Raw genomic sequence first — 25,484 nt, forward strand, 5'->3', positions numbered from 1 at the left:
TATACTAGGAGGGCTTACTGGTATAGCTATACTGGCAAACCTTTTCTAGTATAGACAGAGCCTTGGATGGTCATTCAAAGCCTGTGCCTGTAGTGCTATTCATGAAATGCACCACAGTTGTTATTGTTATTAGTGTAATAGTCACAAATCAAATATGTATATTATGGAAGAGAAATAAAAATTCACAGTATTTTTCATCTGATAATCTCAAAACATTTTACTAGCCTAGGAACATAAGAATTGTCATACTGGACCAGATCCAAAGCCCATCTACTCCCACATCAGATGCTTCAGAGGAAGTGCAAGAATTAGAGCTGAGTACAATGTTTTAAAACAAATAATTTATTTGCTGATACATACAGTTTTATATAGACCTGAAACTGTTTGTGAGTTCAGGTCAAATTCAGTAAATAGTTTTGTCCCAAAAAAATGAAAGAGTCTAGACATTTTGTTTTGACATTTTCATGACAAATTTTCTCATTTTGAGCTGACTTTTTGTTTCAAACTTTAGCTAGATGTATTAAAAAACAAAAACAAAGAAGGGTAAGACAGAAACTAAATGGAAAAAAAACCTGTTTTGAGTTGACCCAAAACAATTTTTCTCCCAATTTTTCAGTTCAGCCACCAAACCAAAAAATAAATAAATAAATAAATAAATTATTCACTCTGCTGTAGTAAGAGTTTCAGTGTAGGCAGATGTGAGATAATCTGCCCCCACTCTTCCAAACACACACAATAGGTCTCATGCTAATCTCTAATAGTTAGCAATTGGCTTAAACTCTGAAGCTTTAGGGTAACATCTTGCTAATGTTAATTATTCCCATGAAAAATTGGTATTTTATCCATTTTATAGGTGAGTAAAATTACATCAGATAGCAAAATTGTATAACTTGCCTAACGTCACATAAGAAACCATTGGTAGATCTTGTAGGAGAACCTAGGCATCCTGATTCCCATGTCCATGTCCTTGCAGTAATCCCTTGAAAAAATACAGTATTTCCCAGTCTAGTACCAAAAATATCAATAGAGCCCTGTCGGTACAGTTGGAGGGCAATAGGCTCAACTCTATTACAGAAGAGAATTTCCTTCCATTCAGATGTTCTTGAGGTTGCTATTCAGGATGTGCACATTCCCATTCGAGCCCAGCCTGATTTTATTGCTGTTTTCTGCCCTGAGAAACTACATTGATTTTTAGTTATCTTTTCTAGTGCATGTCGGTACCATTCAACATACTACATAATATTTTCTCACAGTGTTTTGAAGTATTGTACTGCCATGGAGATTTTAAAAGACAACAAAACAACAAGTCTTGTGATCAGAGAGTCATGATCATTTTGGGTAGTAAGTTGCCAAGCCAGCTTTCTGGCAACAGGAACCTCAAACAATTTATGGGTATTTGGAACATGGCAAACACAGCAGGTTGGTGACTATCCAAATTACATTCAGGTAGCTTGGTTAATTCCTAAATTGTATTCCACTGCACTGTGCATATAGGAATCCATGGACACACATGCTACTGTGGAAGATCAGAGCTAGGATATTTTGAAAGAATAAGGGTAATTTTGGAGGACAAAAACATCATGTCTTTTCTTCATCTTTAGAGTAGGATAAAGTAAATGTCAGTAAGGTATATTTGCCCACAATCTTTCATACAGAAAGAGAGTACTTTGAGTCAATTTGGCTACATCTGTAGTGATGTGTAAGTGTTTGTACTGCTGGTTAAATTCTTTGATTACTTCTCATTAGGGATCAGTGAGTCGTGATTTGGTATTTCAAACACTTCAAGTTCAGGCCAAAATCAGATTTATGTCAGTCCAATGTAGGATTTGTAATTTAATTTAAGGCCATGACTACTCACAGAATGAGGTGTGTGATCAGATTGCATATTGAACACTGAATTGTGGAAATGAAGCTTGCTCTGCTTACAGAAAAAAGGGATCTACTTCATCTAAGTATTTTAGATTTGGATAGAATTACAGAATATATATATTTATGGATCACACATCTAGTAGCTATATAACTTGTATTAACATTTTATATTTTTCAATATTATGTGTATTATTTAAAGCAGATATGCTGTAGTACAGAGCGAGAGATCAGCACATACTACCTCAGAAATCTGCTGCCTCAGCTTGCATTGAATCTTAATTGCAAACCAGATTATTAGGCCAAAACACATTCAGTTTTGTTGTAAAAGCTGCTTCATTTTGGAATTATAGTTTGCTTCATTTTTCAGACTTCAGAGATGCATCTGTGTCTTTGTTTCATCCTGTCAAGCAAATACTGCTGAAAAGGATCTGGGGAGTACAATGGAACACAAACTGAATGAGTTAACAATGTGTTGCAGTTACAAAAAAGCCTAATATATCATTCAGGAGCTTATTAACAGGAGTGTCATATGACACAGGTGATAATTGTCCCACACTACTCGGCACTGGTGAGGCCTCATCTGAAGTACCGTGTCTAATTCTGGGTGCTACACTTTAAGAAAGATACAGACAAAGTGGAGAGAGTCCAAAGGAGAGCAACAAAATTGATAAAAGGTGTAGAAAACGTGACCCATGGAGAAAGATTGGGCATGTTTAGTCTTGACAAAAGCTGACGGTGGGGTGGAGGGAACCTAAGAACAGCCTTCAAATAGATTAAGGACTTCTGTAAAGAGGACTGTGATCAATTGTCTCTATGTCTACTGAAGTAGGGCAAGAAGTAATCAGCTTAATCTGCCACAAGGGAGATTTAGGTTAGATATTAGAAAAAACTTTCTAACAAAGATATTTAATAGAGTTCCAAGGGAAGATGTAGAATCCCCATCATTGGAGGTTTTTAAGAACAGGATAGATACAACACCTGTCAGAGTGACCTAGGTATACTTGATCCTGTCTCAGTGAAGGAAGCTGTAGATGACCTCTCAAGGTTCCTTCCAATCCTTCATTTTCATGATTTTATAGTGGGATAAGTAGTGGGAGGGGGATTCAAAAAGCAAGCTTTTTGAAAATAATTGACATTTCAACATTTTTCGGTTTCTGCAAAAAGTCATGCCTACTTCCATTTTTAAAAAGTGATTGGAAATGTTATTAACATTTTACCATTTCTATCTCATTTTGGATAACATCTCCTATAAAAATGTTGTGAATTTTGTAGTTAAGTAGAAAAGGGTTTTAAACACAAAAATGAACCTACTTTGAATACTTCAAAATGAAAACTTCACAATTTCAATTTTTTTTTTTCAACAAAAATAGATATTCATGTTCCAACCAGGTCTGCTAGGAAGATTATATAGGCCCTAACCAGAAGTTTAGCAAGACCCACCTGATAAAGGCAGTTGTTTAACTTCTGCAGATCATGGATAAACCTCTATAGTGGGGATAGAGGTAGCAATGTTTCCTTCCCAGAGTCAGTTAAGGGTGGGGTGCTGTCAGACCCCCATAGTCCCCTAACTCTTTTTTGGGAAACTGATTCCATTGGATTTACTTTGAAGCTAACTCCACTTCCTCCAAGATTCCAAATTTTGCATCCATATTAGTGTCAGCACCACATAGGGCCCCTTCACAGGAAGCAGGCTTGAAACTAGGTGAAGTTTTCAGTTTTATATAGAGAGAGAGGAATTATTCACACTGAGGGTCTTCTATGGCCTCAAGCTAGCTCTGCTTGAACATCTCCCTTCAAAACAATAAGTACACCTAACTGTTCTCTCTTCATTTTGTGACAAAAACAACTGTCATTCTGCTTAAACTAAAATTAATCTGGTCCATCAGTAGAAAGTTTGCATACTGCTATCTTCAGGTACCATAAGTTTTATTACAATTAGGCTCAACACTCCCCATTTTTGTCAATATTCTCCTTACTCCAAATTCAAAGATATTGGGTTCTTTTATTAAAATGTTATCAGAATTCTATAAATGTAGCAGTTGTTTTAGACTACATAACACAGACATAGGGAAGACAAAGAGAGAATGAAAAATCTTAAGGAGTATATTATTAATACAAGAGAATTTATTTTGTTGTGATGCATTTTATTGGTCTACTCACTGCAGATCAATTTAGATTAAGAAGTGGGAAGATTATTATTTCCCAAAAGACAAGTATCATAAACACACACATACAGAAAAAGTCTTGTATTTATATCCTACAAAGATGTGCCAAACTCTCTACAAATATCCAGGCTAATGGGCAAATTGGAATACCTGGAGCTTCCTGTGTAGCCAATCTGTATTTTACTGTCCTTGACAAAATACAACTGCTGGGTTCTTTGGATCTCTGATCCAGTGTAGTGCTGGCATTGCACTGTGTCAGGTTACATTGGGTCATATCTCATCTGTGATGTGACATAACATGACATAACTCAATGTGATGCGATGCACAGAACAGTCAGGTGCCCACAGGAAGCGTATATTTTATGACTAGGAGCAAGTTGTTCACCACAGCAGGTACAGCATTCTGAACCCACTCACACAGCCACGGATGTAGATAATTAGTATACAAAGCAACACTGTGATATGCTCATTTCAACTCAGTTGTTTCCTATAAAACACACTCTTAAAAATATTTTATGGTGACTGTTAGCCGAGATTATTTCACATTTGAGTACTATGGTATCATAAAGAGCAGTGAAATCGCCTACATCAATAAACAGTATTACACCTCAATTTAGAACCCATTGTTAAAGCACTAGAACAACAAGGGATGGGATAGAAGTGCTCAAGTTTATTCAGGGAAGCAAATCTTATGAAACGTTTTCATGTTCTGAAAACAGGGCATGTTTATGCCCTCTGTGGCACGTTTGTAGAGAATGGTGACATTAGCTCCTTATGACAGCAATCATCTCCTCACTATTGCAGTAACTGCTGAAGATGTCACAAGCTCTCCTTCCCTGGACTAACTCCAAGGTGGTGGCATGTCCATGACCAAATCATCATCTGAAAGGAGCACAGAAATTTCTATGGGAAAAGAGTAGCTGCAAAAAAATGGGGAAAAAACGAGAGTCCTGTGGCACTTTAAAGACTAACGAATTTCTACAGGCATAAGCTTTCATGGGCTGCAACAAGTGGGTTGCGGCCCATGAAAGCTTATGCCTGCAGAAATGTGTTAGTCTTTCAAATGCCACAGGACTCTCGTTTTTGCTGCATGCAGACTAACACGGCTAACCCTCTGGAACTTTTCACCAAAAAATGGGGAGGGGTTTGTGGAGGAGGAAAGGATTTGAAAAAAGGAGTGTTGGTGAGGGGAAAAGGGCTCGTTGGATAAAGGAGGGACTCTTTGAAAGACTGGGACCTTAGAAGGTGCTTATATATTCTGGTGACAGGCACCCTACAACTACTGTAGCAATAGTTTCATTTTGTGTGAACAATTGTTTACTACTCAATATCAGCTTCAGAGTCTCATCTCCCATCAACAACATTACATAATACGCAGGACATTCTCAGGGAATTAGTTATTTACTTTAAAAATTATTTTCACTGGAATAAAAAAGTCATGGACATCTCTGTAGAACTCTGGTTTCACAAAGTCTCTCTAAATCTAAACTTGCCTCCAAATTTCATTTGATACCTTTTTAAGCCAGAACGAAACAACTATGGTATAATTCATTTCTATAGAAGCATATGAATGATGAATAATAAAATTAAAGGAATAATCAGTTCCAAAAAACCACATGAAACAGATTACCCCCCACATGCAAACAACTGAAACATATAATTTATATCAACAAGAAACCTGATTTTAAATGATCATCCTTTTGGAATGTCAATTAGTGCAGACTTTACAGCACTTTCCATTTTCAGATCTGTCTCATTTTCCTTAGATCTTTTATAAAATAAAAAAGCCCAGTTGATTAATTCTCACATAAAGTCCCTAAATTAGTATTTGCTTTCCCTCTTAATATTTTTATGAGATCTGTATACAGACACCTAAGTCAGAGCACATCAGAACCCTATCCATTTCATAGCTTTGAGCCTTTTACCACCACATTTTGTTTTTTGTTTTTTTGTTAACTTCTTTTTATTGAAATTGCTATGACACCAAGGATGGTGAGGCATTTTGTTATAATATATAATACAAGTGGCACATAAATGCAGAGCCCTTTTAAAGGCATACAAGTCTCCCCACAGCTACATCACATTGGGCCTCTACCAAGGTATTTAACACATGTAGTTCTTTAAATGTGATTTACTGGGAAAATCCAGTGTTCACTGACCCTCAGACTCACACCGCCACCAGTGTGTAATGGGCTAAGGTTAGGGCACTGAGCTATAAAACAATAGCCTTGGTGAGATCCGCTTGAAAGTGGTTATTTTTTTCATATTGCATGGATTTTATTTTCCTGTTGAGGTGTGTTGCTTTGTTTCTGTATTTAGAGAGTGATAAAAAAGCCATTCCCAAGAATGAGAGCTCACCATGTTTAATAACATTAGCTATGAATCTGGGCAGCTCACACATATGATCAAGTGTATTGTCAACAAGCTACAGGTATACATAAAAAAAGGCAGGAGACGCTCAAGTGTGATTATAAGGGAGCCGATAACAGGCTGAGCTCATAAAGCATTCAACCCAAGGTGCCCTTGTTTTATATTTAGGTATTTCTTGCCTATCGTTTTAGGCATGTGTGTGCAAAGTGAACAGCTTTATGTTTTCTTACAGGGGAGATGTTCCCAACCGGCCAAAGGAGGGATGATGATATACTGTAGCATGACAAGTGTTGCTAGGGTTGATCACCACAAGTGAGGAAAATTGTGGTAGATGGTTTCACATGGAAACCTTTATTTTTAAAAAGGTTTTAAAAAGTCATGCTCACCGTGCCACTTGCCTCCTCCCTGCCCCTTGCAGAAGTATTTATGGATTGATATTTCAATCCAAGACTTCGTTAAATCCCAACTCTGGCTACCGATGACTAGAGCTGCGTGAATAACTGATTTTTCAGTTTTCTGGAAGATCTGAAAATCTGATAAAAAAAGATTCAGTTTGATCCAAACCGAATGCAAGAAATTTCAAGCAATCTTAATTCTGGCATTTCCTAACTTTTGAGTGCTTTCTTTGCAACCTGAATAATGTTCTTTTAACATAATTTGTGTGTGTTAGTATTTACACACACAGGCCCTGATCCTGTAGTTGCATGTGTGCAAACAGACTTCTGTGCCAATGCAGAGCTTCTCTGAAGTCTGTCAGAGCTGCAGAGTGCTTTTGAGAAGTAGGCCACTTATTTAGGTGCCTAAATAGGAGTTTAGCAGTGTAAATTTAGTCTGCTATTTTCAAAAAATATTGGCCTAAGTGCCTATCTGAGCTTCCAAATTTAGAATTGGGCACCTTAACTTAAGCATCTGTGACTGAAATTTTGGCCTTGCACTTCCTCCTACATTCCTACTGAGTTAGTTTCCAAAAAGGGAACTGATCAAACTCGAGATTTTAAAAGGAAAATAATAATTCAAAGCTTGCTATTGTGAATTCCTTGCAATGCTTTATTTCCAGATACCAGTCATTTTATTCAGATCTCACTTGCACTGTTTTTATACCAGAATAATTCCATTGGCCTGAATGGAGTTGCTCCTGGCATACATTAGTGAATGCAAGACAGCTTGTCACAGGTAACATTTTAAAACATCTCTATGGGTATGTCTACACTGCCAAACACACACGAAACAGCAGTAAGTCTCAGAGTGCCCAGGTTACTTGACTTGGGCTTGCACTTCAGGGCTAAAAATAGTAGTGGGCTGGAACCCTGGTCTGTGGACCGGCAAGAGGGGAGAGCTGGTTTCAGAGCTCAGCTTCTAGCCTGAGCAGGAATGTCTACACCGCTACTTTTAGTGTTGCAGCATGAGCCACAGCCAGTTCGCCAAGATTCAGATTCACTGCTGCAGGCATTTTTTTGTAGTTGTACATCTATCCATAATGACTTAGGAGCCTACATTCCACTTTCAAAAGCCAACGGGATTTAAGCGTCTAAGTAATTTAGGAGCTTTAGAAAATGTTACCCCCATCCATAATTTTCTGTGTTAGAAGTTTATATGCTCTTTAATTTTTGCCAGTGTGAAATATCACTGAGTGAGTATCTTCCATTTACAGAAATCACCTGCTCCTAAACTTCTCAGAGAATTTTTTAAAAATGTGCAATACAATACAACCATGTGTGTTGCATTAAGTTGGGTTATACCAGGTCATGACACAGTATATCCCAACATAATCTAGTGTAAAGCAAATCACTCACTACAACATAAATTTAAAGAAAAGCTTCCCCCTACCAGCACCACCAACTTAAACAACAGCTGCTGTAGATAAAGTGTCCACACAATGCCACGTGAATAGGTAGGTATTCATGGCTTGATAGTATCTGAATTATAAGGCAGTGAGATGCTAGATGTGACTGTAAATATTTATATCATGAGCATAGGGGGCACAGCTGAGGGGAAAAATGTTAGTTTTATTGAAATAGTGTCATTTACAGAAGTATTTTCTACATTTTCCTTGAATACCATGGTAAATAAATACCGTGATCCAGTAAATATGGACCCTTCCAAGGTGACCATAGTACTCATACAGGGTAAGATTAAGTTCAGTCACAAAACCCAGCATACGGTGGCTTAATGTGAATGAAGTATAGGTGGTAAGGTTGGGGAGATGAAATCTACCCTCCTCGAGTGAGGGCCCAGGGCTACAGTACAATCCCCTGGCCCTTGCAATCAATATTACAGGCTACATAGCATTGGAAATAATGAATAGTCTCTCCTGCATGAGGCGTTCTAAGCACTAGGTCCACATAACTGTGGTACTGTGGCCTCTCCCCATGGTCTCATTTCCACCCTCTGCATAGTATGGGGCAGTAGTGCATGTAGTTCCCCTGTGTGGCTAATTCACTGGTGACCCCAGTCCTATGCATTCTACTACATAGTTTAAGTGGTGTAGAAGTGTTTGTATAGACCCTCTGCATCAGGCTGGATTTCATCTATATGGAATTTGTAGAGCTGGGTAAATCATTCTTGAAGTTATTGCAACTGGCATTCAAAATTGGTAGCACTGATGCATACCGAACTATCATGGTCATAATGACAAAGGCATCTTCTGTACATGGAATATTTGTATGTACATCTACAGCCCACTTGCAGGTAGAACATGGGTTATGTTAAGAGCATGGGTGTATGATACACGTGTGTATCATTTGCTGAAGTATGAATTTATTTGAATTGTATCTTTTAATGTCATGGATTATAACTGCAGTATACTTCTACGAAGTTCTTCTGCATTTACACTATTTTAATATTATCTACCATATCTGATAGACACACCAACAGATTTGTGGTTATATTAATAAGAGCTTCTTGTAAAGTGGCAGCAACTGGATGCTGACAGGACAAGTAGTAGAATATAACAAACAATAACTGGCAATGTAAATATATATGCAGTTCCACAGGCTGACATGAACCCTGCTTACGATTTAGATTATTTCAGTTGAACTGGCTTCAAACTTGAATTCATGCTAATGCAGGTGCTGTAAATACTGCTTGAACCTTAATTCAATAATGAGATCAACAATTACACTTAAAGATTACTTATTTCAGCAGTGTGAAAAAATTCCTTTTGATCACCTATATTGTGCTAGTCATAATTTTCTTTGATGGTTAATAACATTGAAATATGCTTGTTAAAAAGAACAAAATGAAGCACAATATTTATACTATCTTATGAAATGCATTTGCAAATCAGAAGGCTTAGAGCACCTAAATTAAAAAGTAAATGATATCAATATTTGATGTGTTTCTCTTCTTTAACATCTAGTGGTGAATATACACATCAATAAAACTCCTGACCTTGAATGTATTGTATTATCTAGAAATGTGATCTTTTGCCTACAAAATCCTCTTCCTGCTCATTTTCTCTCAAATCTTTGTTTCCTTCATCTTATTGCCAGTAGAAAACAGGAATTCACTATTTGAAAAATGCAATATTATTTCAAGAAGTGGATGTTGGGAGACATTTTTAGTAGGGGAGAAAAAAAGCAATTATTTGACTTTAGGTTTTCAACATTATTCTAAGTTGGAAAAAATGGCATGAAGACATTGTGCTAGGCAACAGATCATGTAAACATTTCCTGTGACAGTCTTTCATCATATATAGGAACATTTACACTGCCAGATCTTGTCTTCTTTAAAAATGTCAGCTCTGTAAGTTTGATGCACATGTGCTCCTTCTGTAAGTGTCTGCTCAGGCAGACAGTTTACTAATTTGTGGCTCAGTAAACCTTTCACTGTACTGAGCACCTTGAGGTTAGCACATCTCTAATCATTATTTGATAACAGAAGTCTGTAAGCATCACAACCCTAGTAACAAGAACATTGTATCTTAGCAACCAGCCTTGATATTCAAACAATTTCATTAAAGCGTAGCACCTCTTAGCAGGTGGGTGAGTGCGGGTGTTGATAAACATTTATAACATGATCAACCATTGTGTTTGCCAACACTATAATCAACATGACAAATTTATGGATTTGTTTACAAGCTCCTAGGTATCCAACCTAAGTAGGCAAACTACCTTGTATCTAGAGATAGTTATATTCAGAGATTTGATGCTTCTTTAAATTATACATACTGAATAAAAAGTTGGCAGATAAACAATACATTTCACCATAAAAATCATCATTCAAATTAAACCACAAAAAGGTGTGTTAGAGTGAAGGTAAGTATTAAATTTTATCCCCAAGAGAGCAAGGAAATTTTAAGTCAAAACTGTCCTTTATCCTGCTGTTCCTAGTACACAGATCACATGATGCAGTACCATATTTAACGACCGCACAACACATAAGCAATGGCATTTTGACCGTGAACCATAACTCCTTTCTTTTCTGCCTTGAGTTCAATTCTAGTAGTTAGAGTGGAGAATTGAGAATCAGAACCCCAGGACTGTATCCCAGATGTGTTGCTACTTCACTGAGTGATCTTGGCTTTGACATTCCAATGTAATCAGTGACTCAGTTTTCCTAGTTGTAAAACAACCTATATCAAAGAGGGAGGGGATATAAATTGTTTTATTAAGCAAACTATTTCAACACAGCAAATATAAAATGGTAGATAGAACAGGTACAAAATATAGTTTTTAGTTTATTCAATGTGGTGTAGTTTTGGATAGTGGTAATCAAGTAAAGAAACCAAAACTATTATAGTCCTCTTAAAATGGAGGGACAGACATCATGGTTCAGTTTGAGAGACAAAGTGTGCAACAAAATGAGGCTTAGTTTACTGGTACATCCCCATTATATTTTACATTTCAATATTTTGCTTCCTGATACTACTAATGTAATTACATCAATTATTATTATATATGCATTTCTATAATATCTATGCTGTGGTGGCCTAACTGTGTCTATACAAGTTCATATATTCCTACATTATCAAAAGTTGAATTAGTGCATTTTTATTAACATTTTCTTCTAGTCTTTCAATGTTACAGATTTGATGGGCCAAATTCTCCTCAGAATTACACCCACGCAACCCTATTGAGGACAATGTGTTTACTCTTGTGTAACCAAAACAGCACTTGGCCTCACATGGTCTTAAGATGACAGACCCACTATCCTTTTGAAAATGTCTGTTTTGAATAGTTTCCAGTTTCCCCTCTGCTACTCAAAGACAAAGGGAGAAGGGGAAAACCAGACAAGAAAGATGGTTCGGTGGTTAGGATCAGAAGACTGGGACTCAGTTCCTTCTCTGCTTACAAACATCCTGTGTGTCCATGGCCAAGTCGCTTAGCCTCTGTAAAATGGGGAAAATAGAACCGCCCTATCTTACCGGGATTGCAAGGATAAAACTGCAAGTGCTCAGATACTATGGTGATGGAGGCCGCATAAGTACCTTCGACAGATGGGTGAAATATACATAGCACTTTGCCTTGTATTAGATGAATTACTAGTTTAAAACATTCTGAATTTTTTAGTGTATGCTAAAACTAAACATTTAGTATATAAATGTTCATGGCACTTCACTGCAAGTTTCCATTATTCCCATTTTCAATGTAAATAGGAATTTTACTTGATTTTTGCAAGCAAGTCCAATAGTTGTATTGGAAACCTTGCCAGATTTGCTAAGGGTGTTTAAATTTTACCAAAGGTGAATTAGAATGCAAGAAAGAGATAAACAAGAAACCTATGTTAACTGAAGTTTGTACCTTGTACCTACTGCATCCAAGGTAACATACCGCATCACTGATTTCATGCTGGACATACTACATACAGAACGCTATTAATCTACCTGAAATACCTGAGAGTAAGTGAAGCATTATAGAATAGGTAACTGAAACTCCCCATTTGAAATTAAAACCAGCCACTATGAAAAACACAGTTATTGTTTTAGCTTGTTCCCATGTGTTTAGTTTGCCTCCCAATGCTAAAATCTGACAGATAATAAAACTGAGTACAGTAGGCCTGGGAAAGAAAACCCAGCTGGCAAACAAGAGCAATGTTTTTATAAAAGCTCCAAGATTGTAAGACAAAGGTGAGCTTAATATCTCGAGTGATTTTAATTAAGAAATTGACAGACTGAACTGAGGAAGAGAGTGAATAAAGGCAAAATATCAGGCCACAGCTTCTCTCAGGGTCAGTCTATTCAAAGGAAAGGATGATCTTGCTGCTAAAGCACAAAACAACGAATCTCACAATCTGGATTCTTTTCCTGGCTTTGCCATATGCTCCCTGAGCAAGTGACCTTCAGCAAATCATTTAACTAGAGATGGTCAAGAGATAAGGTTTTTTCCAGGAAAAGGATTTCCCACCAGCTTTTCACACACTGTTCCTTCTGTAAAATGGGGATAATTCTTACCTTAAACTCATCAGGCAGTTGGGAGGATTACTGTTTCGAAAGTGCCATGGGATGATCAACTGGAAGGTGCTGTATTATGCACAGCTTTGATTTTTAATTACACTAAAAACTCTCTCTGGTATCTCCTTACCCAACCCCAATGCAACCAGCATGTGAAATATGGATTTTGTATTTGCTAGCAGCTACGTTTTCATTATTGAGAGGGGCAGGAAGCATCTTTTTGTTCTGCATTTGTATAGTGCCTAACACAATAGAGTTCTGGTTGGTCTAGGATTTCTCAGTGCTACAGTAATACAAATAACTAACAATAGAAACAGCAGCAAAAATAGTCTGGGAGGACGTGTCATCACTTTTCTTCTCAAGGCATGCTCCTCACTTAGCTTTCTAGAACATGGGGTCAGCAGTAGAAGACAGAAGCAACTCACAAATATTAGTCACCCTAGACCCAATTTTATTCACAGCAAAATACGCTGCTGCAGAATATTGGTCTCAAAGAAGATGGATATTGAACAAGAAAGAGCACAACCTATATTTAAGTTTCTCTTAGGTCACACTATTCTATCCACCCAGTCAACTTACTGTGTGCTTAAACGCACTCAGCATTTCTGGTTTTCACTGTTCCAACAGCCTCTGAGTTTATAAATCTGTTGGGGAAACAGTAAAAGTACATGGCTTCAAAAGCTGGTGGTTACTAACTATCTATCTCAGCTTTTATAAACATATACGCACCCTTCAACCAGCCTGCTGAACCTGGAATATCTTTTGGAAGGGACAAAGGAGGGCCCCACATAAGAAGGAAACCACTTCACAACACTTGTTTAATCATACTACTACAAGACAGCAGGCAAGCATACATTACAGAAATCAGCAATGGACAAAAATTCAATTGATAAGACATTCCACTATAAAACTGATCATTAGTCATCACTTAACACATATTAAATATTCCTTACAACACAACGAGCTAGTTAAGTATTATCCCCATTACACAGGTGGGGAAACAGACAATGATTGTGTCAGGTCCACAAAGTCAATTGGTAGAGGTCATGTTTGAATTGAGTGGCTTTTGTCTCCCATTCCTAAGTTCAGTCTTGAAGCCAAGAAGAAGAAGATTGAGGGGTGGGTGGGTAATACAAAAATTTCTGATACAATGGAAAGTCGAGGAGGTGGAGAGCTACAGGAAGGCTCTTCCAAGTAGCAGCAGTTTCAGAGACTGTGGGAAGAGGTAGAGGGGGAGAAATGACTAGATGGGTGTTGGGATGGCAGGAGGAGAAATAGATGAGATTTATCTAACTTTCCATGAGCAAGTCCCTAGAGAATTTTAAAATTCAGAAATTAATTTAGAACTGGATGCTGAAATTAGCAAAAATCTAATAGAAAGATGGTGGAGGGTAGGAGTGATATTCTTCCAAGTGCCACTGGGAGAGCTGCCCAGAATTGACAAAATTTCAAAATTGAGGGGCAGGAGGGAACGGAACATTTTTGGAATTTTTTGTGACTCTTTCCCCTCTTTCTCTCAACCAATTATAGAGCCAGTCAAAAAAGAAATTACTTTCAGAAGCGAGTAAGAAATAATTTGAAACCCTTTTTAATGACATTTCCCCCCCAACCAGCACTAGCCAAGTTGTCACACATTCCAAAAATCAAAGCTACACCAGGGATTACTGTGGCCCACTGCATGTCAGTTACGTCTATTACTTGCTCACTGAGCCATAACTTGTCCTTCAACAAGGACTGCTTGCAATGATTTAAACTCCTGTGAGAGATTCTTTCCTATATTATGCATATTGCAATAGAACCGGAAGGCCCTGATTGGGATCAGGATCCCAATGGACTGATGGATACACTGTAAGTGTACTTAGGTAGCAGTGTAGGCTGGCTGTTAGGACGCTGGCCAGGGATGTGGAAGACCCAGGTTCAAGTCCCTCCTCTTCTGCCTGATTCACAATGGAGTTTTACATCCCAGATCACTCTGAATCAGGCAGAGGATCAGGAATTTGAACCTTAGGGTACATCCACACTGAAATAAAAGACCCACAGCTGACAGGACTTAGGTTGCAGGGCTAAAAATTGCTATATAGATGCTCAGGCTTGGGCTGGATCTCTGAAACTGTCTCCTTCCCATCCCCTTCCCACCCTTGCAAGGTCCCAGAGCCTAGGCCTGAACATTTACATAGCACAAGCCCCATGAGCTTAAGTCAGCTGACATGGGCCAGCTGTGGGTCTTTAATTGCTGTGAAGACATATCCTTAGTCTTCGACCTGCCAAGCCAGTGCCCTAACCACCGTGCTATAGAATGGATAATTTAGGTAGTGGTGGGATGAAATGGACAGGAAAACATGACATGCATTTGATTAAGTCCACTAGTGGTAAGACGCCCGTTTTCTGCATCCTAGTTCTTAAACAATAACAACTTTCACAGCAAAACAAAAAATGAATGGGAATTATTTGTTAAATGTGATTATAGAATATGATGACCTGACTACCTGAAATCACAGAAACAAATAAGAGATGATGTATTACATGAAACTCTACCCTTTTCCACATACAAAGACAAGCAGGTTGTGCAGTCTCTCACTGCTTTTCGCTACAGGCTGTACTACAGACAGACTACATTCACCAGTTATAAATATAAAACCCTGACAGACATCCTTCAAACCATGAGGAAACAAAGAGAGACTATTGAGTTTTCCCTAAGCTAGGAGGCAAATGATGGGCACGTTTGTACCCAAATACAAGGACACAACCATCTTTACTTAATGGGACATCAGTTAACTTAAAACAATACACAGTATAACCCAGTTTATCTTGGGGTGCATATGTCTGTGTGTGATGCTTCATTGGTACCTACAGTATTTCTATAGCTCTATGAAATTTCCTGATAGTCTAGTGGGCTGATCGCTGGTGCTAACTTGCCTGTCTTTGAAAATCTATTGAATGGACAGACAAACAGCAGAGCTTTTGGTTGTCAGGTGAATTATGTACATTTGTTTTTCATTATTAGCCTAATGGACAAATCTAAAGAGCTATAATGAACAGTCTGTAAGTTCTCTTAATGATCCAGACCACAACAGAAAAATAGTTTCAATACAAAAGTCAAAGTGAACTTTTGTCTTTCCAGAATGTAAACCAAAAAGAAAAAAAATGTTAGAGCTATGTATGGACATAAATCAGAGTGACCTTTAACCATTTACTGGCTCACAGGAAACAGCTACCCCCTTTTAGGGAATGACTGACTATGAAAGGGAAAAAAAGAAATGCAGTCCATTAGGTTAATTCTAATTGAGTCTAGAATATTAATATTTCCTTTGATTATGGATTGTAAAAATGTGATTAAAATGTTCTAATGAAAAATCCTAATCCCAAACCTACTGTCTTTTCATATGTATGTATGGTTCACTTGCGTCTCACTGCAATACATAACATTCACTAACAGCTAGGGTCCAACACATTTAAAACAGGTTTATAGGTTTTCCCACCCTCCATTCCCCATGTTTTTTAAAATCCTTTTATCTTCCCATTCTCACTGGTATATGAGAATGCCAGGAGAAAACACTGTATTAGTGATACTTACATTTCACATATTAGAAAGCATCAAGTTTTTTTGCTATTCCATTGATAACATCTGCAACCTTTAAATGTCTTTTAAAACCTCAGAAGACTATCAGATACTGTGAATGACGACAAAAGCTAAAGACAAGATTCCTACTATATTACTAAATATCTTTGTTATTATTTATAAACACTTTGTCTGTTGCTATAAGACAAGCATGAAACATATGTAGACAGATAAAACACCAAATGTTTAATTTTGTTATATTTTAGAATGATCTTTACATTATGGGATTTTCTTCAGATTCCTATACATCAGAAATCCTCATTTGACTCCATCTCATTATGTGTCTATATTAAGTTTCACATTAAACCTCAAGTGCCATCTAGAAATTACTGATAATATCTTTACACCTCTGAGGCTTTGATGTTTGATGGAAAGCTCCCTAAAACCTCACCTAGGGTATCTTCAAATCAGACAAACCTCACTTTCCTATGTATTTACCAACTGAAGCATACATTCAACTGAACCTAGTTTGTGGAAGTCCATGGTTGGTTAGTCAGCCATGCATAGTTTTCCCAACCTATCATTCCTATTGACATTTCTAAAATTCAACAAAATATTGTCCTTTGGTTCTATACCTAAACAGCAATACTTTACCTGAATAAAATGAAAAATGGGAACACTTAATTACATTAATTTCTTACATTGTCTTAAGTAAAAAGTATCTAAAGAAGTGAAACTTATTGAATCAGATTTAATGACATAATAAATTCTTCCCTTCAGACAATGTTGAAGCTTAATTCACTAGTGCACTTCAAGCCTTTGCCTTTAGCATCTGATGGGTCATTAGTCTGTAATCCAGCAGCTAGGCTGTTTGGAATCTAAACTAAATCAGCAAGTACCATATCAGTAGTTTCTGAAATATGATTGGCAGGTCAAGTGTCCTCAAAAAGACTGCCTGGGGCAGTTAAGACTGGGATAGGGCATGACTAGAACAGAACCAAGTAATGAATCTGAAAGCATGAACTCACTAAAGACTTCATTCATTCTAACTCACTAAACAGCAGTTCTTCAAATGATTTGACTTATATTTTTGATGTTTTTAACCAGTAGGTCATGCAATAAAATTGTCCTGTATGTGCCAACATACAGATCATTGGTTTGTGTGCTTAGGCATATTTTATTTATATTTTCCCCCTGAGTTTTTCCCTAATAGCCTGGAATAGACAGTAGAAGCACTACAGGCTTCCCCACAGCACAATCTAGTTGTATTTTAAATCACAGTGTTTCAAAAATAACCTTTTGTTAGAAGCCCAATGACTGAAGTGTCAGCTGTTACACCTGAAAAACTAGAATGTTGTAGCACATTCTTAAGACTTCACAGTAAGCCAGGATCATCAGCTGTGTTTTGTATGAAACCGAATCCAGAGGTAACCTTTTAAGGGGTTTTCAATGTATGCATAAAACTGAGTTCAGCTTTAAGATTTTATTAAGTGTTTTTAAAACTGATAGAAATGGAAAATATGTTTTCTTGAATTTAAGCTGCATCCTTTGTCTGTCTCTAAATGTCCTATGATCCATAGTCTAATGTAGTCAATTGGCATCAATGAGCTTTGGGTCAGGCTCTTGTCTTTACATTATGTTGAGGCAGTCTGTAGCAATTTAGTTTGCAATAGACTGTACAACTTTTTCCAAACATTTCCTAGATTCAACAAAATAATCAAAACTTCTAAACATAAAGATCAGATTTATTGTTTCATTTTCTTTCCTCCGTCACACTTGAATGTGGTCAGGTGGGTGAAGTTTTCCAAAAGCAGCAGGACAATAGCATAGGGGTACTTGAGCTTGATGCTTGAGTTTCAGCCTCAGGTATTCAGCCGCCAAAAAATACATCTTTATGCTGTTCCTTTCAACTATTTATTGTGCAACTCCTACGTCACACTGGTTTTAAATGTACATGAAGGCTATCCAGAGCTTTGGATAGGGAGTTTTATAGATTGAAATAAAAATTTAAAAATGTATGACTCAAGAGGAGTTTTATTCTACTGATTTCTTAAGGAAATGCAGAATATTATAATCATAAGTAAAAAAATATAGTACAGAAGCATCATTTGGCATATTTGATGACATCTTCATGTTACAGAATAGACTAAATATGTCCTAGTCGAACCACACTTGCTGAGCCACCATATGCACCACATCTAATGAAAGACACCAGCAATTTCAACATGATATAGATAATGGCAACACAGCAGGTGCAGTGGAGAGCAGCAGGAGGTTTAAAACCATACAAGTTTAATATAAATATCAACATTTTCCATGCAAATACAGTAAATATTTAAGGAACTTTACCAATAAAAGGACCGATTATCCTTGCACACTGAAGGTTCCCAATGAACCCAGATAGTAACTTCTCTAGGGAAAGGAACATGTCTTCGAATTCATTTTTATGGCACCTCATACCAAGAGATAATGAGGTTTGGTAAACTGTGTATTTGCATTGTTTTGGGCAACATCCTGATTGCAGCTTTTGAGTCTTGGTTTATTATAATAATGGGAACCTGGTGTGCATAAGGAAGATGGTCATGATGGGCCCATCATGACTTTCAGTCACTGTTGCTACAAGGTCTAGTTGGAAATCAATGCAACTCCAACAGAAAACCAAAAACCTGGCATTTCAAAAACTTGTTTTTCTATTATATTTACCCTTTATGGAACAGTCCTTACAGAATCTAATAGGGTTAACACCAAGGAGACTACAGAAAATTAGTGATTCTACAGATACAGAAAAAAGTGATTCTATTTTCTGTATTTCTACAGGTTGTGTGAAGTTGTCCACAGAATTTTTTTTAAATATGCACAACGTGCAGTACAATGCATTAATTTTAAATCAAAGTTTAAATTGAATTTTAAAAGAAGTTAAATCGATGCTTGCTCTAAATACATGCAAGTTAATTAAATTTCTTCTCCCATTCATAAAAATATAAATGTGTCTCCATCTTCCAGTGAAAACATAGCAAGCAGAAATCATTCCTGATACAACTCTATTGAAGTCAGGGGAGTCACCCCAAAAGTTAGCTTTGCGGTTATTTATTTACTTGTTTTTAAAAAATGTGGCAGGAGATATATGTGGAGCACCAACAAATCCCATCACAGCCAATGGGGGAGCAGGTGCTCAGCACCTCTGAAAATCAAGCTGGTGTAGTTTAAGAAAGCTGACTCTTAATAATGTGTTCTCTTAACAAGCCAGTGGCCTCTTCAGGTGTGTTCTCTGTCCAAACATGTACTGTTAATACACATTCTCTTCTCTGAACCTTAGAAGATAGCTGGAAATGCTTGACACGATGAGCCAGATGCTCAACTGCTCAGCAAAGCTACATTGACATCAATTGAGGATATGACTCTGTGTCTTTAACTAATATACAGTAATATTTTCTCTCAGACACTCAGAGGAGGTGAAAGGTATTTATAAAAATGAGAAGATTTAAATTCCTTTTTTATTTATTATTGAACTATCAAAAACACACTGTCATTTGGGATCTCCCTCTGTATTCATTCTTTGTATACTGAGGTACTTCAGTGAGCCCACCAAAGTGAGCCCAAAATGCTAACTTGAGATTTGCATTATAAATGGCATATACAAAGAGCGATTTTTAAAAACTTTTGGTTGATCTAGCATATCAAAGATCTTTTCCCTCTCTTTTCTAAGCTACTTCAGTGACTGTATTGAAGTGAACTGAAAGGATTAGCTTGAAAGTGGCAAGAAATCTGGCATGCAAGAAAAAAAATATTCCCCACTTATTTCAGTTGAACTCTTTATTATATGGGGGCCCCCCTTCCTCTTTTGAAAAGTGCTTCGCTCTCTCACACATACATGCTATTCTCCACTGTGTCAAAACTGAACAAGGTGAAAATAGGAAGCACACAAAAGCAGCTCCTAACACTGGCTCCTACAATCTCCACTCAGCCTACCAGTTTGCAAAAATAAGGTCCAGAGTGAGAAGTACAATATCAATTTGCTGCCACCACTATTACTAGCACATTAGATTTAGCTGTTGTAGGGAATTCAGTGATACTCTTCTCTCTTCCCTACACATCACCTCAAGCACCTTTCCAAAAGCATAAGCCGTTAGTGTTATAACAGAGATCCCATCTCAGCAAAGCACACAGGAAAGGCCAAGATCAAGACCTGACCGAAGACAAATTACCAACAAGCAAGGATTTCAAAGCTTACAATGTGCTCAGCATGTTTTTGCTCTGGTATTGTTCACTGGGGGAATATGAAACACCATAGGCATGTATCAGCCAGAGAGAAGGGGATTCCTTATTATGGCAAAGTTAAGAACATAACCAATACTAATTCTCATACAGCTCAATCCTGCAGCAAACCTCCCACCAACCCAATGGGAGTTGTGGCCACTTACATCAAGGCTTGATTCAGAATTTTGTCTCATCTATTTTTAATATACACATTTTAAAATTAAATGTTAACATTTCTTTTCTAAGTTTCTTAGAAAAACTGGGTCCTTTCTTCTCCCTCAGACTTCTTTTCCCTCAGCTCTGGGGATCTCTTGCAAGTAGTTTCTGGCCTAATTCAGCTTCTTTTGTTTAGTTTGGATACTTAGGTAACATAGCTGAACCTACAAAGAGACTTCTGTTCCCACATAATCTCACCACCTTGAAACAAATCCAGTGAAAGTCTTACCCTAACAATGAGCATTCGCCTAGCTAGCATTTTTTTTCCCCCCTGCGTGGACCTTCTACCTCTGGTTCAGGGTCTTTGGAAGGCAGCAGACCTAATCCTCTTCCGGTGCTTTTCAGGGGTATATTGCCACTCTTCCCATCACAGACTTGTGTTCCCCGAAATATGTTTCCTTCCTCCTCAAAGGGAGAGAGTCTTCTCACAAAGGACTGATAAAACTAATCAAAATAGTTTCTACAAACCATCGAGAACATGGATTAGTTTTAACCAGTTTGGGAACCTGAAAAAATAGCATGTGGTTTCCCACTAGATAAACTCTGTTGGAATTAAGAATTTGAAGTGAACCATGAAAAAATTGTCTGCAAAAATGTCAAGACAGGTTGCCAAAAAAAACTAAAGGAAGGCCCAACCAAGACCACATTTATTTATTTATTTATTTGATTGTGTTGTGAAATCTTTTTCACTGAAAATTCTGGGCCAAATTCATCCCTTGAGTAATTCCATTGACCTCAAAGAAGGATTAGATAGAACTGCAGCAAGAAACTAAAGGCACCACGCACTAGCACACTACCATCTAGACTCAGCCAGCCCTAAAAACAGAAGCAGTACACTCACTGAACCCTGCAGCAGAAACATACACACGAGTGTCTGGGCCTGGTTGAAGACCCTGTGACACTTGCAGTTACCTGACCAGGAGAACTAAATGTGGGACAGTCTGGGGCCGTGGCAAAATGGAGGCACATGACCGCTGAAACCTGCTCAAATGCAGTTCACAAATATATGTGATGTATTTCCTATTTGATGTTTAAAAGCATATTTATCAGTGACCAGCAACAGGAAAATATAATTGGCATCCTCTTACTCTGGATATAAACAAAAGGCCTTTATTACAAGTATCTGAATCTCTTTCCTTTTCTACGACCACTTTCCTACCACTTCATGCACATCATAACAAATGTCCTACTTACCTCTATAATTTTTCACCAAGACAATTTGCTCATGTTCTGAACTGAAATTTTGATGCCAGAAAGTCAGGTTTGTGAATCAGCAAAATCCAGCTTGAAGAAAGGCAAAGGAGGCCTCCAACACCTGCAGAGGCAAGGAAGAGATCTCACTTTCTCCATTAGCTGAAGGTTGACTATACCCTAAGCTTTCTTGATTCCATATATCTGTCTGGGTTTGAGTCAAGTCTGCCGAATTGAGCCCATTAATTTTTAAAATGTAAATAAAGATTTAAACGCTATAAAAGCAGTTAATTTATCAGATACATGACGTAATCTTCCTTCTCTGATAAAAAGAAGCAAAACAACTAATCTAAATCAATTTACATTTACCTCATTTAGTTCTTGTAAAAGCCAAGTTTTAATATAGGCTGCAAAGAAGATAGCACAAACTGAGTCCCTGATCCTTCAAAGACTTATACATGTGCTGAATTTCTCACAAATCAAGATCATACACAAAAACTGGTACCACCACATGTAATCCTAGAGAGATTAATACCATGGGAGGGGGAAAAATTGCATATTAACAAGGATATTTACTGCTTCCCACTTCACCATATATCCGAGATAATTTATGACTGAAAAACTTTAATTGTATGGGTATTTATAGAGGAATACCTAAAGCCTACAAAATCCAACTGGGTCAGCCTGATTCTGATGATGAACTTTTATTGCTCATTTCTAACACTGTCTGAAATAATCCCAGATTTCATTTAATCTCTCTTCTAGTACTAAAAATAACAGAAAGCAATAAAATCTCACATGGCACATATTGCAAGAACTGGTGTTTAGTCTCATTGATAAAAAATGATAAACCCCCAACTCAGCTCCACCATACCACCAAGTTTTTTGTTTTTTCCTTGTTTTGCTGAATTGTGCACCTCTCTTCCCATTTTAACAAGAAATCTCTGTTAGGCTTTGGAGACTTTTTTTCTGCACATAAGTGTTTTATCTGCTGACAAAGAGCAATACCTACATTAGATAGGTAGAAATAAAAAATAGTTGCTGAAGCCAATACAGCAGTTCTCTTAGCCATCCATATGGCTGCTAAATTTAATAGCAATTATGTCATTTTTATACATGAATCACTTGTTGTAGTTCTTATATGTGAATCATCTGACATATATAAACTCAAGCATATTTCTTAAATAAGCACATCACCAAAGATTGAATTACAAAACTAATTACTTAATCTAAGATCAAATTTACTTTCTAAACATGCTTTTACATAACAATTTTGTTTTTAAATTGAAGATTGAACTGTGCCAAGGTAGTAAAGACATTTTACCCTCCAGGAAGAGATAATGAGGTCTGATAAACGGAGTATTTGTCAACTTCATTTAGGAGCAAATGGGATCAACACTTTGCAAATGCAGCAGCTCTGCTGCACAGTAGGTGGGCACATGGAAGAACTCTGCAACCCTGGCATGCCATGGAGCTGAGCTGAACACCAGCTCTACAGAGCCCTGCATTGGTAGGAGGCAAAGAGGAACTGGAAATGGGGTCCTTGGATCCACAATTAAGAATTCCACCAACCACAAGACCTCCTGTAGGTGGTATGCTGGGATTACAGGCCCTATTCTAGCACAGGTGTAGGAACAGTAGCCATAGAGTGACCACAACCTGTTTCTAACAGCCAAACCCTAGCTGCTTATCTAATCAGAGAAGTGGAGGAGGGGAAGGATTTCACCCTTCATGAGCTTTCTATTATTTTTTAATTCTCACTTCTCTTCTTCTTAGAAGATAATATGACAAGCCAGAGGTCAGCATTAAAGAAACAGGGAAGGAAACAGCATAGTCAAAGAGGTTTCTACAATATAGTTACATTTTTTCAGCCATGACCTTATTGTGCTTCCAGCACAGCACACACCCCTTTCTCCAGAATGCGTTCTATACCCCGTAACATTCCTTCCTTATACTTCAAAATGTTTATGATCTTGTACTTCAACACTATGAACATCTACTATGAGTACCAAACAAAACTGTCTTCTCTCTAGTTAATGAACATTTATTGGTCATCCATTTTCAGTCTGGTATAAGAGGTATCCTCTGTCATTGCAAAAGAAGAGACAACAAATAGACTTTTTCCAGTTTAATCTTACATGCAATAGAACATAGTTTTCTGTACATGAGTGAATTAGACCTAAGCTTTTATAATGGGTGATGGCGGAGTTGGGGGAAAGATTTTTTTCCCTATCCTGCTTTACTGTGGTCAGGGAACAAAAGTTTTCTCTAAGTTTCCTTACTACTCCCTCGGTTATTATTCAAGAACCTTCAGAACTCCTTTCCTTCTTGTTGTGTGTGCATACATATAACTTTCAAAGACCAGGCTCCTACAATGAGTTCCATGTGAGCAGACCCCTGCTTCTGCTTAGACCCCCAGTGATTCTAATGGGGGTCCATGTAAGTGCAAAAATCCATTCACTTGGACCAGGGCCTTAACGCATGAAAACTATTGAACAGTTTTCTGTCCTCCAAGAACTCCCTCATACGAGCCTCAGCATCTCTAGCCCCATTCAGCAAAGCAATTAATTACATGCCTAACTTCAAGCATACAGAATAGCCCTAATGATTTCCTCCAACACACATTAATGTCTGTAGGACTATTCACTTGTTTATATTTAAGATGCTTAAATTCTTTGCTGGTATAGACCAGAGCAAACTGCAAAAACAGAGTCAAGCCCTAAATTTCTACAACCTTCCTTCAGAGTAGAAAGGAAACCTGTTTTCTTGTTTCTTTTTTAATTTTCTGTTTTCTTTCTTATTTAAGGAATTAGCAACTTATGGAAAGGTATCAACATAGGTTATTTCTTCTCTAGCTGAAGGAAGTAGAAATTCTTACCTCACAAAAGAAAAGCATTCTCTCCCCTATTTAACACCCAGAGAAAAAAGGAAGTGACTGTTAGTTATTTCATGGCAATTAATTGCTATGGGCCCAAATCAGCCTACCTGTGGCTAATTTAAAGTGTCACAGGTGCAACAATAACCAATCAGCAGGAACTGAGGAAGTTTGGCTAATACTGCTATATAAAAGCCCTAAACCAAACATGTAAAAATTATTTTAGATAACAGTGCTGGGGAAGTAAGATTGGAGAAAGAGAGTTCCTAGGAGGACCCTCAAAACTGAATCTGGTTCTCAGCTGGCATATGTAGGCATAGCTCTATTGTTATCAGTGAAGCTATTCCAATTTACATCAATTGAGAAGTTAGCCCAGAAGTGCTCTGCAATATGATGCACTGTTACCCCTATTTGTTGAGGTGGTGAGGTTCTTGTTAATAAATACTTGTTTTATTCATTTTTTGCTATTTGCTTTCTGCCATCATTCTAGAAGTCTATCCAAGTCACTCACCCATGGAAATATTGATCATCACAATAAGAGCTCTTCTTTCCTAGCAGTCTAGCTCACATTTGCTTCCTCTTTTCTCTTTT

At 37.5% G+C, this 25,484-nt stretch overlaps 1 long non-coding RNA gene across 4 annotated transcripts; it reads right to left on the minus strand.

Moving 5' to 3' along the window:
* Nucleotides 1–1,966: 1,966 nt before the first annotated feature.
* LOC137154208 (uncharacterized) lies at nt 1,967–24,981 on the minus strand. 4 transcript variants are annotated; one of them, XR_010920155.1, is made up of 3 exons: nt 24,897–24,981; nt 22,022–22,142; nt 1,967–2,297 (listed from the first exon to the last, which is right to left on the minus strand). It is a non-coding gene; the product is annotated as an uncharacterized lncRNA (long non-coding RNA). The 4 variants fall into 4 exon arrangements; XR_010920154.1 differs by lacking the exon at nt 24,897–24,981 and adding an exon at nt 23,343–23,469; XR_010920153.1 differs by lacking the exon at nt 1,967–2,297 and adding an exon at nt 4,691–4,916.
* Between the last annotated feature and the right edge of the window lie 503 nt (nt 24,982–25,484).

Source organism: Emydura macquarii, unplaced genomic scaffold, assembly GCF_026122565.2.
Source record: "Emydura macquarii macquarii isolate MOO-44397 ecotype Brisbane River unplaced genomic scaffold, CSIRO-AGI_Emac_v2 contig_1253, whole genome shotgun sequence".
In the NCBI taxonomy this organism is placed as follows: domain Eukaryota; kingdom Metazoa; phylum Chordata; order Testudines; family Chelidae; genus Emydura; species Emydura macquarii.